Genomic DNA, 15,839 nt, shown 5'->3' with positions numbered 1-15,839 from the left:
GGTAAATAGTGTTGCTATAAGTCAGAATCAACTTAATAACACCTAACTATAACAACAACATCTATGTCTAATCATCGAGGTTAACTTTGCATACTGCCTTAGTAAATTCTATGTCACTGATTCCCTTTTTTGTTAACAGTCTTTAACAATACATTTAGCGAGCCCACTGAGATAGGCACTATATGTAAACAACATTAGTGGGGCAGACTGATGATCTCACTGGAGTCCTGGGAAGGCTCTGTGGGATAATACGCTGGACCTCAAGGTCGGTTTCAGCTGTGAGGTCAGTGGTTCAAATTCACCAGCTGCTCCTTGGAAACAGGGTCCCTATGAGTCTGCACTGATTCGGGAGCACTTAACAACATTATCCTATTGACATAAAGAATTCAATTATATGAGTATTTTCCATATATTTAACAAAAAAACATTCTGAACTCTTTTTTTTTATCTTTTAATAAATTAGAGAATACCATTCTTTATATTAATGGTTTTTGTCTTTATTTGCGCTCTATATGAGATTAATTGTGGCTACACCCTCACCTTTATCTAACTGCTTTTAATGTTAACTTAAGGCCCTTTCCTCCCCATTAGCAGGGGGGGTGGGGGGTGGGGGGGTGCCATTAGCACTTACATTACCCTCCGGGGCTGCTCCTGATGAACTACTTTGTAATAAAAATGAGGTGGACCTTCAGGAGAAATTCATCTTACCCACAACTACTGAAAAACACTTCTAACATTTTCCCAAGTGATATAAAATACTCCAAAAGTTATAACAAGAGAACATCCAATCTCCCCCAAATGGCTCTAGTTGTCACTGGCTGTATTTTCAATACCAATTATTGGAAAGTAATGTACTTTTATCCAAGTTTCAAACTGTACTTGCTGGTCGTCATTTGCGCAGCCTGAGAGAGGCTGATTTGGGCTGACACTGAATTGAGCTTTTGTACTCCTGATTTACATCTGGTCAGGACATGTCTGACATAACAAGAACCCAGTCCATCTATCGATCTCTAGCTATATGAAAGCTGCTGATTGTCACCTAGTTGTCACGCATTATTTGTTCGTGTCAAGACACCAAAGCTAATTACGTGGCATCTTTGCTTTGAAAAATCAGGATTTAAAAAAAATACAAGTTTTTAAAGAAAAGAAAACTTTGTGTTTTGCAAGCAATAGTCAATATACTTAAAGCGCCATAAATATTTATTGACTGTATCTTCGACTTGAATGTCTTTAATCATTATTTTCCTATTTGCTGACACAAAGGGGCGGGGACAACAGAAACAGCTGTGGGCTTAAGAATGCTGTTGTCACAATCAATTACTCTCCTTTGCTCGATTGCTCTGGCCAGGCATCTTGTTTTTCTTTTCCTTTTTTATTTTTATTTTTAAAGGAGAGCTACCCTTGTCCCCCTCCTCCTGTATATTCGAATAAAGGCAGGAGGTGAAAGGAACAGTAATTTAGCAGAAGGTCAAATGAGGGCACCCTGCTAATGGCCCTCTTGCCTCCCTTCACTGATTGTCTGAGAATCGGAAATCAGCCCAAAAGCCATAATGCTGGTTGGCGAGTATGTGTTCCTCACTGCCTCTCTCTCTTTGGAAAAAAAAAAATAATAATTACTGTGTTTAACTGACACACTTCAGAGCAAATACCTTCTTCAGAGCTTGTCAGCCTGAAGAATGGCCAGGCTGTGGCAGCCAGTTACCCATTCTAGATGGGACTTGAAACTGTACATGAAGATCAGGGTCTAACTGTGTCAACACAAGGAGTAGGACATGCTGGCTGGGGTGGCCGGTAGCTTCCTGGGTTTGTAGCATGAGTAAAGAGACAGCTCCAAGAGCAGTTGGGACCAATGAGGGGAAGTGCAACAGCTACCTCCAGAATGTCCCGGCATCTGTCTGTCCTTCCAGATGGGACAGGAGCAAAGTTACCCCAGTAGTACCAAGAGGAACAAAGCTTATGAAAGAGCCTCAAATGCTCAGCTGAGTCTCCACAATCATCCCCACCTTTGGAGTGGCGACAAGAAATGAGTCAATAGAATAATGATGAGAGGATCTGCTTTGCAAAATGGCTACACACAGGTGATGGCGTCTCTTCATTGACCCCTACTTCTGAGGCAGAGCAGAGCATGGTCCTGATTTTAAGAATGAGGAAACCGATTTTGAGAGGCGAAGGGTTATGCCTCATCAAGGTCACATCAAGGTCAGAGCGCAGAGATGATGCCAAGCAGTGCCTCCTCTTGGAATGGGTGGTGATTACCTTCTTGTTACTTAAATAAACCCACTGCCATGGAGTTGATTCTGACTAATCCAGACCCCACAGGACAGGGTTCCCAAGGCTGTCAATCTTTAAGGAAACTGATTTTGTCACGTCTTTCTCCCATGAAGCAATGGGTGGGTAGGAACTGCCAACCTTTCCGTTGTTAAGCTGAACACTCAACCATTGTGCCACCACGTGCCACTAGTCACGTTTCACTCCGAGTGACCCCAGAGGACAGGAGAACTGCTCATAGAGTTTCTTTTTTTGTCTGTAATCTTTACAAGAGCAAAATCACCAGGCATTTCCCCATAGAGCTACTTGGTGGGTTTGAGCAACTTTCAGTTAGCAGCTGACTGCTTAACTGTTGGCACCACCAGGGATCTTTTGTACTCAATACTTGAAAATATTAGTTCCTGATGAAGTTGACTTGTATAGACATTCTAAAAATCTTTCTTTATTAACACTTAACAACCACTAGGCTGTTGTTGTTAAGTGCTATTGTTGTTAACTGCTTAATAACATCAACACTGGATGTTGTTAAGGAGTGGCTGGTGAGTTTGAAACCCCAACCTTGTGATTAGAAGTCCATTGCTTATCCTACAGTGCCACACTAGGACTCCACTAGGCTTTATTGCTGTTGTTAAGTGCCATGGAGTTGGTTCTCACTCATAGCAACTGAGGAGCGGCTGGTGGGTTTGAACTGTCAACCTTGTGGTTTGCAGTCCAGTGCTGATCCTACCACACCATAGCAGGAGTCCTCTAGTATGCAAGGACTGGAGCCATGATTAAAACACAAAATACAAACCTACTATTATGATGACAGTTACCGTCTGCAACTATTGGAGCTTCCCTAAGACCTTGAGAATGGAGAACTTCTATATTTATAAATATATTATTTCCTTTAGAAAGTATTAATTCATGACTTATGACATCAGTGTTTCACTCTTTTCTTTTAATTTATTAAATGAAATTGATCAATTTTACATGGTTTGGAAATTGCATAGCAATAAAATACTAAGACCATAGTTTTGCTTTAGTTTTAAAAATGAAAGACTAACATTATCTTCCAACAAATGTAGATACAATATAACAGTACAAAGAAGTCTTCTAATATGGTAAGCACAAGTCATATTATATATTGTAAGTCCAAAACCTCTCTAAAGTAATAAAGAACAAAGATAGCAGTTTGAGGACTAAGGTGTGCGTGATCCAGGCCATAGTACTTTCAAAGTTGTATAATAAATAAGGAAGACCGGAGAAGAATTAATGCATTTATATTATGGTGTTGGAGGAGAATATTAAAAGTACCATGGACTGCCAGAAGAACAAATAATCTGTGTTGGAAGAAGTACAACTATAAAGCTCCTTAGAAACCAGGTTTACCAGACTTCCTTTCTCAAACTTTGGACATGTTATCAAGGGGGACCAGTCCTTGGAGAAGGACATCATATTTAGTAATGTGGAGGGTCAGTGAAAAGGAGGAAGCACCACAGTGAGATGGGCTCACACAGTGACAGCAGCAATGGGCTCAAATGTAACAATTGTGAGGATTGTGCAGGGCCGGGCAGGGTTTTCTTATGAATTGTGAGGATTTGTACAGGGCTGGGCAGTGTTTCATTATGTTGTGCTATGAGTTGACACCGACTCGATGACACCTAACAATAACAAAAATAAGGTCCTGAGTGGAGTGGAGTCCTGGTTGCCCAGTGATTAAGCACTTGACTACTAACTGAAAGACCAGTGGTTCTAACCCACCACTTGCTCCACAAGAGAAAGATGTAGCAGTCTGCTTCTGTCCTGATTGTAGACATGGAAACCCTATGGGGGCAATTTTACTCCGAGCTGGCATTGCCTCAACAGCAATGTGGTTTTTCTGTCTTCTTTAGTTTAAGGTTTCTGATTGGTACAAATGATTTATATACTGAACTTTGTTCTTGCTGTTGTTAGGTGCTATTGAGTTGATTTCAACCCACAGAAACTCTATACAGGGTTTCCAAGGAGAAGCTGGTGAGCTTGGACCACCGACCTTGTGGTTCAAATGACTTTGCAGTCTGACACATTAGGCCACAGCGCCACACCAGGACTGAACTACTAACCTATAAAAGGTTGGTGGTTCATTCCAAGCCCCCCACCAACACTGTGAAAGAATCATATGGGGATCGGCTCCCATAAAGATCGAACCCATTGCTACTGACTCGATCCCAACTCACAGTAAGTATGGAATGGAGTGGCGAGGGCCAAGGCTGTAAATCTCTGTAGAAGCAGGTCACCACATCTTTATACTGCAGAGTGATTAGTGGGTTCAAGTTGCTAACCTTTTGGTTAGCTGCAGGGTTCTTGGGTTAAGATGATAGTCAATAAACCCTATAGATCAGTTCTGCTCTGTAACACACGGGTTCTCCATGAGTTGGGACCAAGTTCACAGTAACAGGTTTACTTTTGGTTTGGTGGTGGTAGTGGTGTACCAACGAGTTGGTTCTAAACTATAGCGACCCTGTATAGGGTTTCTGAGGCTTTAAATCTTTAAGGGAGCAGGAAGTCTCGTCTTTCTCCCATGGGACGGCTGGTAGATTTGAACTGCAGACCTTGTGGTTAGCAGCCCAACTGTTAATCTACTATGCTACCAGGGTTCCTTAGTTTTGGTTTAGGAAACTATATTCAATAAGAACACAAGTGACACTTAGATACTTATTTCTAGGAAAGGCCATTAATTATTTTTTTGTTTTCTAACCAAACAGTTGTGGATTACTTCCTTGTTATAGTAAAGGTGTTATTAAACCCCATAACACTGAAATAGAATCTAAAGTTTGCACCTAGCATAGTATTAGAACCAAAGAATTCACTTTATCAGTGCAATATATATGTTCTTTGAGTGGAGAATTAGATGTGCTGGTTTCTTTTAGGACCCATTCCCTATCACTTACTAATATCACAATGGTTTTAAGGTCTTAAAACCTTTGTTATTATTGTCAGATGCAGTCTAGTCAGCACTGCCTCATGGTGACCCAGGTTCGGTAACTTCATGATGATTGTTGTTGTTGTTAAGTGCCGTCAAGTTGAATCCGACCCATAGTGACGCTGTATAGGATTTCCAAGGAGCAGCTTGAATTAGCAACCTTGCAGTTCAAATGACTTTGCAGTCTGATGCATTAGCCTACAGCACCACACCAGGGCTCCTCATAACCATTAGTATGCCTGAAATCTCTGTTGCTACAGTATTTTGAGTGTGTTACAATCCAGGAGACTCATCTTTCAGCACTATATTGGACAAGATTCTGTTGCGGCCCATAAGGTTTTTTTTTAAATAAATGTTTTATTGTGAATTGTGTGATAGTCTACATGGGAGAACATTAGTTTTACATTCATTCTATCATCTATCATTTCATTGGCATAGTTACCATCCCGTCCATGCATCCTCACCCAACCAAAGGGTGTACCCTGTAAGCCTGCACCCCCCCCACCACAGTCCTCAGCCCCTTTCCCTCTCCTGATCCCGAGTCCCCAGCCACTCCATCTCTCGACGTCGTCTTCTCTGCCTCCATCTCAGGCCTCACTGCTTCTCTGGGTAGGATCCTGCTCTCTGCTTTTCTCCATTGATGGTCCCAGGGACTTCCGCTCCCAGACTGAAAAGTTAATCACTCCCCTCCTTGCTACAAAATGTCCACCTTTAGATTTCCAACCCTCACAATCAGTCCTGATAACAATTATTCACTATTGCATCACTAGAGACCTATCTGTATTTCGTTTCATCAGCCCTTACTGGACTGGCTGAATACTATTCACTGGAGACTCTACCTTCCTCCATGCCCTTTGGATCTAGGTTCCCTCTTGAAAGCTTGTAAGCCAGTCACTTCTTACCTTTGTATCCCTCCCTCCATTTTGGGTAGCCAATGTCCAAGTTGCCCATCCCTGTCTACCCTTTGTGTGGAGGGATTGGGAATAGTTTTTGCAGCAGGGATTTGTTTCCTCTTTTGAGCTACTGCATTTATAGATGTAGGTCCCATAAAGTTTTTATTGGCTAACTTTAAGAAACAGATTGCCAGACTGCAACCTGTCCACCATGGGTGACCCTGTTTGTATTCGAAACACCAGTGGTATAGATTCCAGCATCACACCAATATGCAAGTTACCACAACACAACAAACTTAAAATCTTTAGCAATAAATATATGCAATAAAGTATAATCTGCAAATAATTTGAACCCAGAGACAATGAATTAAAATGTCTTTAGACTACCCAAGTGATACAGGATTGGATACATGGTCTTTGGTAAAATGAATTTAATTTTGGGAGAAATTAGTCTTTTTAGGTTTTTTCTTATGTTCTTCTGCTCTTGTTTTAAAACTGAAACAAAGATTTATTGAGAGCATAAGCAACATTTGAGTGGGGAGACATTAGTCCCACAAAGTGATAACCAACAAATCCAGAGTTTTTACTCAGGGACAGATGTAGGGTAGAAACCAGGCACTAGGTTATGATATTCTGACAGAAAGTTGTAATATTAGGAGACAGGACAATTAAAGGTAGGGTGGGCAGAGTTTTCTAGTAATTGGCTGAAAATATGAAAATGAGTTATTTGGATTGGCTACTTTGAAAATGTGACTAAAGGGATTTTATAAGGGCGTTACCAGGTGACTATCTTAACATCTCCCAAGGGTTTCTGTCCACCACTCATCTGTTGGTGTGGCAAACAAAACAAAAATCTTCACCACTGGACCAATAAACAGCACTAACCACTAAAGACAGTGAGGATAAAATAGAAGAATTCTACCAAATTCTTCCATCTGAAAGTGATCAAACATGCAATCAAGATGTATTGATCATTACTGGTGATTGGAATGCAAAGGTTGGGAGCAAAGAAGAAGGATCAGTAGTTGGAAAATATGGCCTTGGTGATAGAAATGATGCTGGACAGAAATTTCAAAGGTAAGCTTGAGAAGATAAAGCCAAATATTACATGATAGAATTCTGCAAAACCAATGATTTGTTCATTTAAAATACTTTCTTTGGACAGCATAAGAGATGATTATACACGTGGACCTCACCAGATGGAATACATAGATATGAAATTGATTACATCTGCAGAAAGAGAAGATGGAAAAGCTCCATATTATCAGTCAAAACAAGGCCGGGGCAGACTATGGAACAGACCATCAATTATTCATATACAAATTCAAACTGAAGCTGAAGAAAATGAAAACAAGGCCATAAGAGCAAAAACATGACCTTGAATATATCTCACCTGAATTTAGAGATCATCTGAAGAACAGACTTGATACATTAAACACTAAAGACCGAAGACCAGAAGAGTTGTGGGATGACATCAAGAACATCATACAGGTAGAAAGCAAAAAGTCATTGAGAAGACAAGAAAGAAAGAAAAGGTCAAATGGATGTCAGAAGAGACACTGAAACTTACTCTTCAGCATAGAGATGCTAAAGCAAATGGAAGAAATGAGGAGGCACAAGAGCTGAACAGAAATTTTCAAAGATCAGCTCGAGAAGATAAAGTCAAATATTACAACATAATGTGCAAAGATCTGGAGTCAATTAACCAAAAAGGAAGAACATGCTCAGCATTTCTCAAGCTGGGAGAACTGAAGAAAAAATTCAAGCCTCGACTTTCGTTATTGAAGGGTTCTCAGGGCAAATTATTGAAGGATGCAGAAAGCATCAAGAGAAGATGGAGGAATACACAGAGTCACTGTACCAAAAGGACATGGTTGATGTTCAACTGTTTCAAAAGATAGCATATGATCAGGAGCCAATGATACTGAAGGAAGACGTCCAAGGTTCATTGAAAGAATTGGCAAAGAGCAAGGCACCAGGAATTGATGGAATCAAAACTGAAATCTTTCAAGAAAGTGAGGCAGCACAGGAGGCACTCACTCATTTATGCCAAGAAATTTGGAAGACAATTATCTGGCCAACTGGAAGAGATCCGTATTTGTGCTCATTCCAAAGAGAAGTGAGCCAACGGAATGCGGAAATCATTTTGATTGGCAAAGTGGCAGCATCAATGGGCTCAAGCGTGGCAACAATTGTGAGGTTGGCCCAAGATCGGGCAGTGTTTTGTTCTGTTGTTCATAGGGTCACTGTGAGTTGGTACCGACTCAATGACACCTAACAATAGCAACAACAACAACAACAAGAAGGATTGCTGTGGAGTCCTGGTGTGGAGCCATGGGTTAATGAGCTGGACTGCAACGTCAGTTTGAACCACAAGTTTGGTAGTTCAAGCTCATCAGCCACTCCTCAGAAATCCTATACAGGGTTTCTGTGGGTCAGAACTGACTCAATGGCACTTAACAACAACAAGAAGAAGGTTTCTGTGGACTCCTGACATGGCACTGTAGGATCAGCACTGGACTTTGAACCACAGGTCAATAGTTTAAACTCACCAGGTGCTCCTCGGAAACCCTCTTCAGGGTTGCTATGTGTCGGAATTGACTGTTGTTGTTGTTAGGTACCCTGGAGTCAATATAGACTCAAAGCGACCCTATGAACAGCAGAATGAAACACTGTCTGGTCCTGGCCAACCTCACAATCATTTCTACACTTGAGTCCATTGATGCTGCCACTTTGCCAATCCATTTCACTGGCGGTCTTCCTCTTTTTCTCTCACCCTCCACTTTACTGAACATGATATCCTTCTCCAGTGACTGATCCCTCCTAATAATATGTCCAAAGTATGAGAGACAAAGTCTGGCTCCCCTGCCTTCCAGGGAGCATTCTGGCTATACTTGGTCCAACACATATCTATTGGTTCTTTTGGCAGCCCATGGCACTTTCAATATTCTCCTCCAACATCATAACTCAAATGCATCAATTCTTCTATGGTTTCCTTACTCACTATCCAACTTTCACATGCAATGAGGTTATTGAAAATACCATGGCTTGGGTCAGATGGTAACTAGATGGCATTTAGAACAACAAGGATTGCTGAGGATCTTGTTAAGACCCTCCCTTAAGAACATCCAACCATTTCTTTTGTTATGTACTTAAGTCTGCTGGTCTTCCTTTAGCTCAAAGATAAAAGTTTCTTAGTCACAGCTTTGGCTTCTACCAGGATGCAGATTGTTAAAGAAGTTTTATCTCTTTATTCTTCCTCCTCTGTTCCTACCACTCACTGGTATGGCAGGGCAGTATTCTAAGTATTGGAGTCCTGGTGTGGTACTGTGGGTTAATGGACTGGCCTGCAAGGTTGGTTTGAACTGCAAAGTTGGCAGTTCAAGCTCACCAGCCACTCCAAGGAAACCCTATACAGGTCTCTATGGATCAGAACTGACTCAGCAGCACAACAACAATGACAAGAGTCTAAGTATTGGGAAATCAACAGAGCTTTGCTCCATTGCAGCCTCTGGTTTGAAGTGCTTCACCACACAATTCTCAAGGCCCTGAATTCTACCTTCATATGACTTTCAGAGGATTCTTGGTGTGGTGCTGTAGGATCAGCACTGGACTGCAAACCACAAGGTCAGCAGTTCAAACCCACCAGCTGCTCCTTGGAAACACTATACAGGGTTGCTATGTGTCATGACCAACTTGACAGTGCTTTTAAACAGCAACAAAAAGATGGCTTTGAGAAATTTGCTTTTCAAATGTTTCAAACCCAAATTCAGAGAGGATGACCTTCACCTCTGAGTTTCTCTCTTCTGCTATTAAGCCAATCTTAGTCCATTCACAAGGTGTCAAGATATTAAAAATCCATGTCGAGTTAGAACGTGTTCTGATCCCTTTGGAGGTGGTGTATAACACAGTGGAGTCAGTATGGGCCTGTATGATCTTATGCCCCCGGACAGAGTGAGGCACCAGTTCATTAGAGCTAGGCAGTACAATTTCAGAACACATTCTTTCTTGTAGACACCAGACCACAAATAACATAGACCACATAAGCCATGTTCATTTTTATTAGGCTGCGATATCCATGGTATAGACTGTTTTGTAATTTTAGATTTGTTGCTCCCAGTAGCATTATTATCCAGTTGATGATTTGATTTTCCTTTTGTTTTCACAATCCCTAATGGACTACAAATACAATACAATCAATCCCCAACATACGAATGAGCTATGTTCCAAAAGTTTATATATGACTTAGTCATTTGAAACTTAGAATGTATTTACCCACTGAAGCAATGTAACAAATGATGATACATTTCCAAGGATAATTCCCCCCAAATCAATTGAATCCATATTGAACTGGAAATCTCTTTGTAACAGTACCATTTCTACTATACTTGTTCACCATTGCGTCTCTGGGAAAATGCACTCTGAAATATGATTTAGGATGACCTGGCTATACCCCATCTTCTTCAGAGCAGTGCAAAGACCTCTCTGGCTTCTGACTGGGGGGCTTCCAGTGGTCTGGCTGGAGTGATGAGGCAGGGACTCCTTGTGGGGCAGCAAGGATGAAGTTATGTCCTTTTCAAAGTCACCATCCTTGTCCTTATCCTATTCAGCACTGTATATGTGAAGAATCTCCAGTAATACATGATATTTAACTTTCTGGTGTTGGCCCTGAATCATGGAGTGTTAGAAAGTAGAACTGCTCCATCGAGTTTTCTGTAATCTTTCTGGAAGCAGGTCTCCAGGCCTCTCCCTGCCCCCAACCCCCTACAGTGCCATTGGATAAGTTTGCACCACAACCATTGGGTTAGCAACCTATTGAGAACCACTTCTTCCCTCCAGGGGTCTTACTTTTCCAGTTAGAGGCACATCAATATTTCAGTTGAAAGATACTGTGGCAGTTACTGTGCTCTCAGGGACTCTCTCTAGGTATCCAGTGAAAATAGAATCACGGCATATGTGAGAAAGTATGTCACCCACCAGCAGACACTGATTGGTTCCTGTGGCACTTTACTTGGTGTTGGGGATGCAGAGATGAAAAAGGCCAATAGTCCTTGCCCAAGAGACTCATGGAGTCAGAACCATATCAGTGGTGCCTGGCCACCACCACCATCCAGCATAATACATGTGCTGTGTGGTGGATGCCTAATATAGAGATTCAATAGAATATTTGGAAGACAACATTTGGGATAACATCCCGAAAATACAACAAGGCAACAAACAAACATGGAAAATAGAAGAGATAAGAAAACTAGAATATCATACATCAAATATGATCACATATCTAACTAACAGGAGTTTCAGAAAACCAGGAAAAAAAGAAGAGAAAATGAACATATCCAATAAAGGATAGATGAAAGTTCCAGAATGTATGAAGAACAGGGATTTGGATTATAAGGGCTCACCATGTCTCAGAATAATAATAAAAGGTATGTCATTATAAAACTTTTAATTGATAGAGAATTACCTAACCCTTTCCAGAAAAGAAGGAATAAAATTCTATCACCTACAAGGAATTGGGCATCAGAATGGCCTGGAGCAACGGAATCATGTAGAAATCTTCAAACAATAGGGCAAAGATTTGGACAACTTTTAGAGAAAATGATTTGTCAAATAGGGTAAACTATGGATGCAAATTAGCAATCAAATGTTAGAACTGAAAAGAGGTAATATTTAGACATTGCAAAATTACAACAAAGGTACCCCCTTTTTATCCATTCTTAGAAAGCTCCTGCAGGATGTGTTCTTCTAAAATGAAAGAGGAAATTAAGTAATGAGAAGATATGGGATATCTTGGAAACAGGGGATCTGCCAGAGACAAGGAAGGACTTCTGGGACATACAGTTTTGAGTTAGAGCAGAAAGATAAGGCGTCCAGGAGGAAGAAAAAAAAGTGGAATTTACTTAGTTATCTGATGGTTTGACAACACTGTTGTTCTTGTTAAGTATTGTCAAGTCGGTTCCAACTCATACTGACCCTGTATAGGGCTTCCAAGCAGCAGCTTGTGAGTTTGAACCACCGCCTTTGTTGTTCAAACTGACCTCATGGCTGAGTGCTTATCCTACAGTATAACCCTGTTGGAAGAGTTAGAGTTGAATTAGTGATAGGGAAGATAGTAGAAGAATGGATGCATTTGAATCATGGTGTTAGTGAAGAATATTGAAAGTACCATGGACAGCAGAAACACAAATTTGTGTTGGAAGAAGTACAGCCAGAATGCGTCTTAGAAGTGAGGATGGCGAGACTTTGTCTCCTGTACTTTGGACATGTTGTGAGCCACCAGCCCCTGGAGAAGGACACCATGTTTGATATTGAAGAAAACCACTGATGCGATGAATTGGCACAGTGGCTGCAACAATGGGCTCAAATATAATAAAATTGTAAGGATGGCACAGGACCAGACAGTGTTGTGTTTTCTTGTGCACAGGGTTGCTATGAGTTGGAACTGACTTGATGGTACCTAACAACAACAACAACAACAACATAGAAAACTAAGCAAAGAAACAGACTCAGCCAACAAATCCAATGAAAACAAAATGTTGAACTAGAAAGGCCATAAAATTACAGGAACCTACACTGTAAATCAGGCTTTCTACTCCCGTAAAGATTTACACCCTCGGAAACCCTGTACAGGGTCGCTATGGGTCGAAACCGACTCGACGGCACTTAACAACAACAACAACACTGTAAATAGTATTTACAGAGATAAAAATCATACAGGTGTGTAACATTGAGGTGATTAAAAACTGCAATTTAACTTTGTTGGAAGAATGGCAGAGTGAAATTGTGTGTGTGTGTGCGTGTGTGGGGCCAGAGGATAACATGGGGTAAAAAAGGAGATCAACAGGCGATGTCTAAATAAAATAAAAATAAATACCACGTAAACATGCTATACACACACATAGGTGTATATACACAAGGAACAGAAATGGTAAGAAACTAGGAGGGAGACGGCTCCAACACAGCAGACACTTGCTTTTCCATTACCAACCTTAGGATACTATGCTGTTGTTAAGTGCTGTGGAGTCTTGACTAGGGTTTCCGAGGAGCGACGGGTAGGTTCGAACCACCACCTTGCAGTTGAAACTAACCTGCAGTCCAGTGCTTACCCTACAGTGCCACACCAGGTTTTCACAAAGTACTATACAGTTAAATATGGTGAAAGAATATAACCCTGGTGCACACGTTTTCTAATTTTATACGACTCAGTATTCCCTTTTATGGTTCAAAAAACTGCCTCTTGGTCTATGCACAGTTTCCTCATGAGCACAATTAAGAATACTCATTTTCTGCAATCTTATCCGTAGCTTGTCATGATCCACACAGTCAAAAGCCTTTGCATTGTCAATGTTGTTGTTATGTGCCGTGGAGTTGGTACAGACTCATAGTGACCCTGCACAGGGTTTCCAAGGCTGTAAATTTTTACAGGAGTAGAAAGTCTCATCTTTCTCTCACGGTACAGCTGGTAGTTTCAAACTGCTGACCCTGAGGTTAGCAGCCCGATTCGTAACCACTATGCTACCAATTGAGCACAGGTAAACTTTTTTTCTGGTATTCTCTGCTTCCAGCCAAGATCCACCAGATGTCAGCAATGATATCCCTCGTTCCACGTCCTCTGTTCCACTGTTAAGTGCTGTGTATTCAGTTCCAGTTCATATCAAGACCCTGTGTAGGGTTTCCAAGGAGTGGCTGGTGAGTTTTTTGAAACTATCTGCACCATTGCTTTGTCATATACACTAATTAAATTGAAAAGATATAGGTCCATAGCATGGAAAATGCTTATGGTATAAAATGGAGACAACAACATGACACTGAGTAAATGAAATGGCTACTTACAAGGACCATTTAAGCATAGGAGAGCTTGTTGTAAGTATGAAAACAAAGCAGTTGAAGTCACATCAATTCTGACCCGTGGTGACTCAATGTGGGTCAGAGCAGAACTGTACCCTATAGGGATTTCTTCTGCATTGAGCACCCCTGTATAGGACTTCTGAGATTGCAGGAGCAGAAAGTCTCATCTTTCTCCCCAGAGCAGCTGGTGGCCTTGTGGCTTGCAGTCCAGTGCTTATCATATAAAGCCACCATGCTCCCCAAGTGTGAACTATGCTATGGTTGTTGTTGTTAAGAGACCTCAACTTGGTTCCAACTCATAGTGACCCTGATTAGGGTTTGCAAGGAGCAGCTGGTGGGTTTGAATTGCTGACTTTGTGGTTCCCAGTCCAGTACTTATCCTACAGCGCCACACCTGGAGTCCAAGTGACATTTGAAATGGACACCCTGGGCAGTAAGGGGCAGTCACTATGAAATTCTTTCAAGTTAAAAAGAGTCAGTTTGAAGAGTCACATCACACTTTGATGAGCAAATGTTGGCATGAAGATCACAATGTATTTGTATTTTACCTAAAATTGTATAAAGCCGTTCCATGTTATGGATTTAGAACAGTGCAACATAATCGCTGTCTTCATGCCAGTTTTGGTAGGAAGTAAATGTTGTGGTTGTTGTTGTTGGTAAGTGTCGTTGAGTCAGTTCCAACCCATAGCAATCCCGTATAGGGTTTCCAAGGAGCAGCTGGTGAATTCGAACCACTGAACTTGTAGTTACAATGCCTATGTGGCCCCGTGCTTATCCTACATGACACAACTCCAGGAAGTAAACAGAATCCCAGAAAATTTCCTCACTAGACTTAAATTAATTTTGTAATAGAAGGAACTACTTAATATGATTAAATTAAAGTAGCTGCAGACATTTTTCTTGTTTTCATCTTCAGCTGTATTACCATCTCTACTTTTTTTTTAAATTGCATCTTCAGAAGAGTAAGTAGCTTGATTTGGCCCTTGGCTGACCCAGACTATAATGAAAGATTTTTTTCATTATAAAGATTGGAAAATGGAAACATAAAAAGGTTGATTGATCCAGGATTCCCAGTGACCTGGGTGGGATGCAAAGCAATATGATTGTAGAAGACAGAAGAACGTTCCTCAAGTTTACACTCAAAGACAGAGGATGTCACTGTGACTCAAATAAGGAGCTACTGCAATTTGAGATGAAAATGCCTAAGTTCACTTTCTTCAGTTAAACTGGCAAAATGTCCAGTTATCCAAATTCGAATTATAAATATGTTTCTTCATTCAAAAATTACAATTTTTAGGACAGCAAATAAGTTTTGTTTGGACCAGAAAGAAAATACAAAAAACTAATGAAACAGAGAAAAACCTTGAAATTTCTAGAAAGTTGAGACATTTCAAAACCACAGTTTAAAACTAATTACAAAGGACATTTCTTATGTTACTAAATATATATGTATGCATTACAGGGTCACTATGGGTTGGAATCGACTCAATGGCACTTGACAACAACAACAACTTATGTATATATGTACATAGATAGACTCCTGGTGTGCTGTGGGTTAATGTGCCTCACTGCAAAGTTGGTTTGAACCTCCAGGTCAGCGGTTCAAGTTTATCAGCTGCTCCTCAGAAACCCTATAAAGGGGGACTATAGGTCCAGACGGACTCGACAGAACTAACAACAACAATATATATATATATATATATTGTTGTTGTTGTTGTGAGGTGCCATCAAGTCGGTTTCCAACCCATAACAACCCTGTATAGGGATTCCAAGGAGCAGTTGGTGAGCTTGAACCACTGACCTTGCAGTTCAAAAGGCTTTGCAGTCTGGCGCACTATCCCATAGCACCACATCAGGACTCCAGTATATATACTGTTGTTGTTGTT

Source organism: Chrysochloris asiatica, unplaced genomic scaffold, assembly GCF_000296735.1.
Source record: "Chrysochloris asiatica unplaced genomic scaffold, ChrAsi1.0 scaffold00182, whole genome shotgun sequence".
Taxonomy (NCBI): Eukaryota; Metazoa; Chordata; class Mammalia; order Afrosoricida; family Chrysochloridae; genus Chrysochloris; species Chrysochloris asiatica.
The sequence above is the reverse complement of the archived record's forward strand: the minus strand, read 5'-3'. Positions refer to the sequence as shown.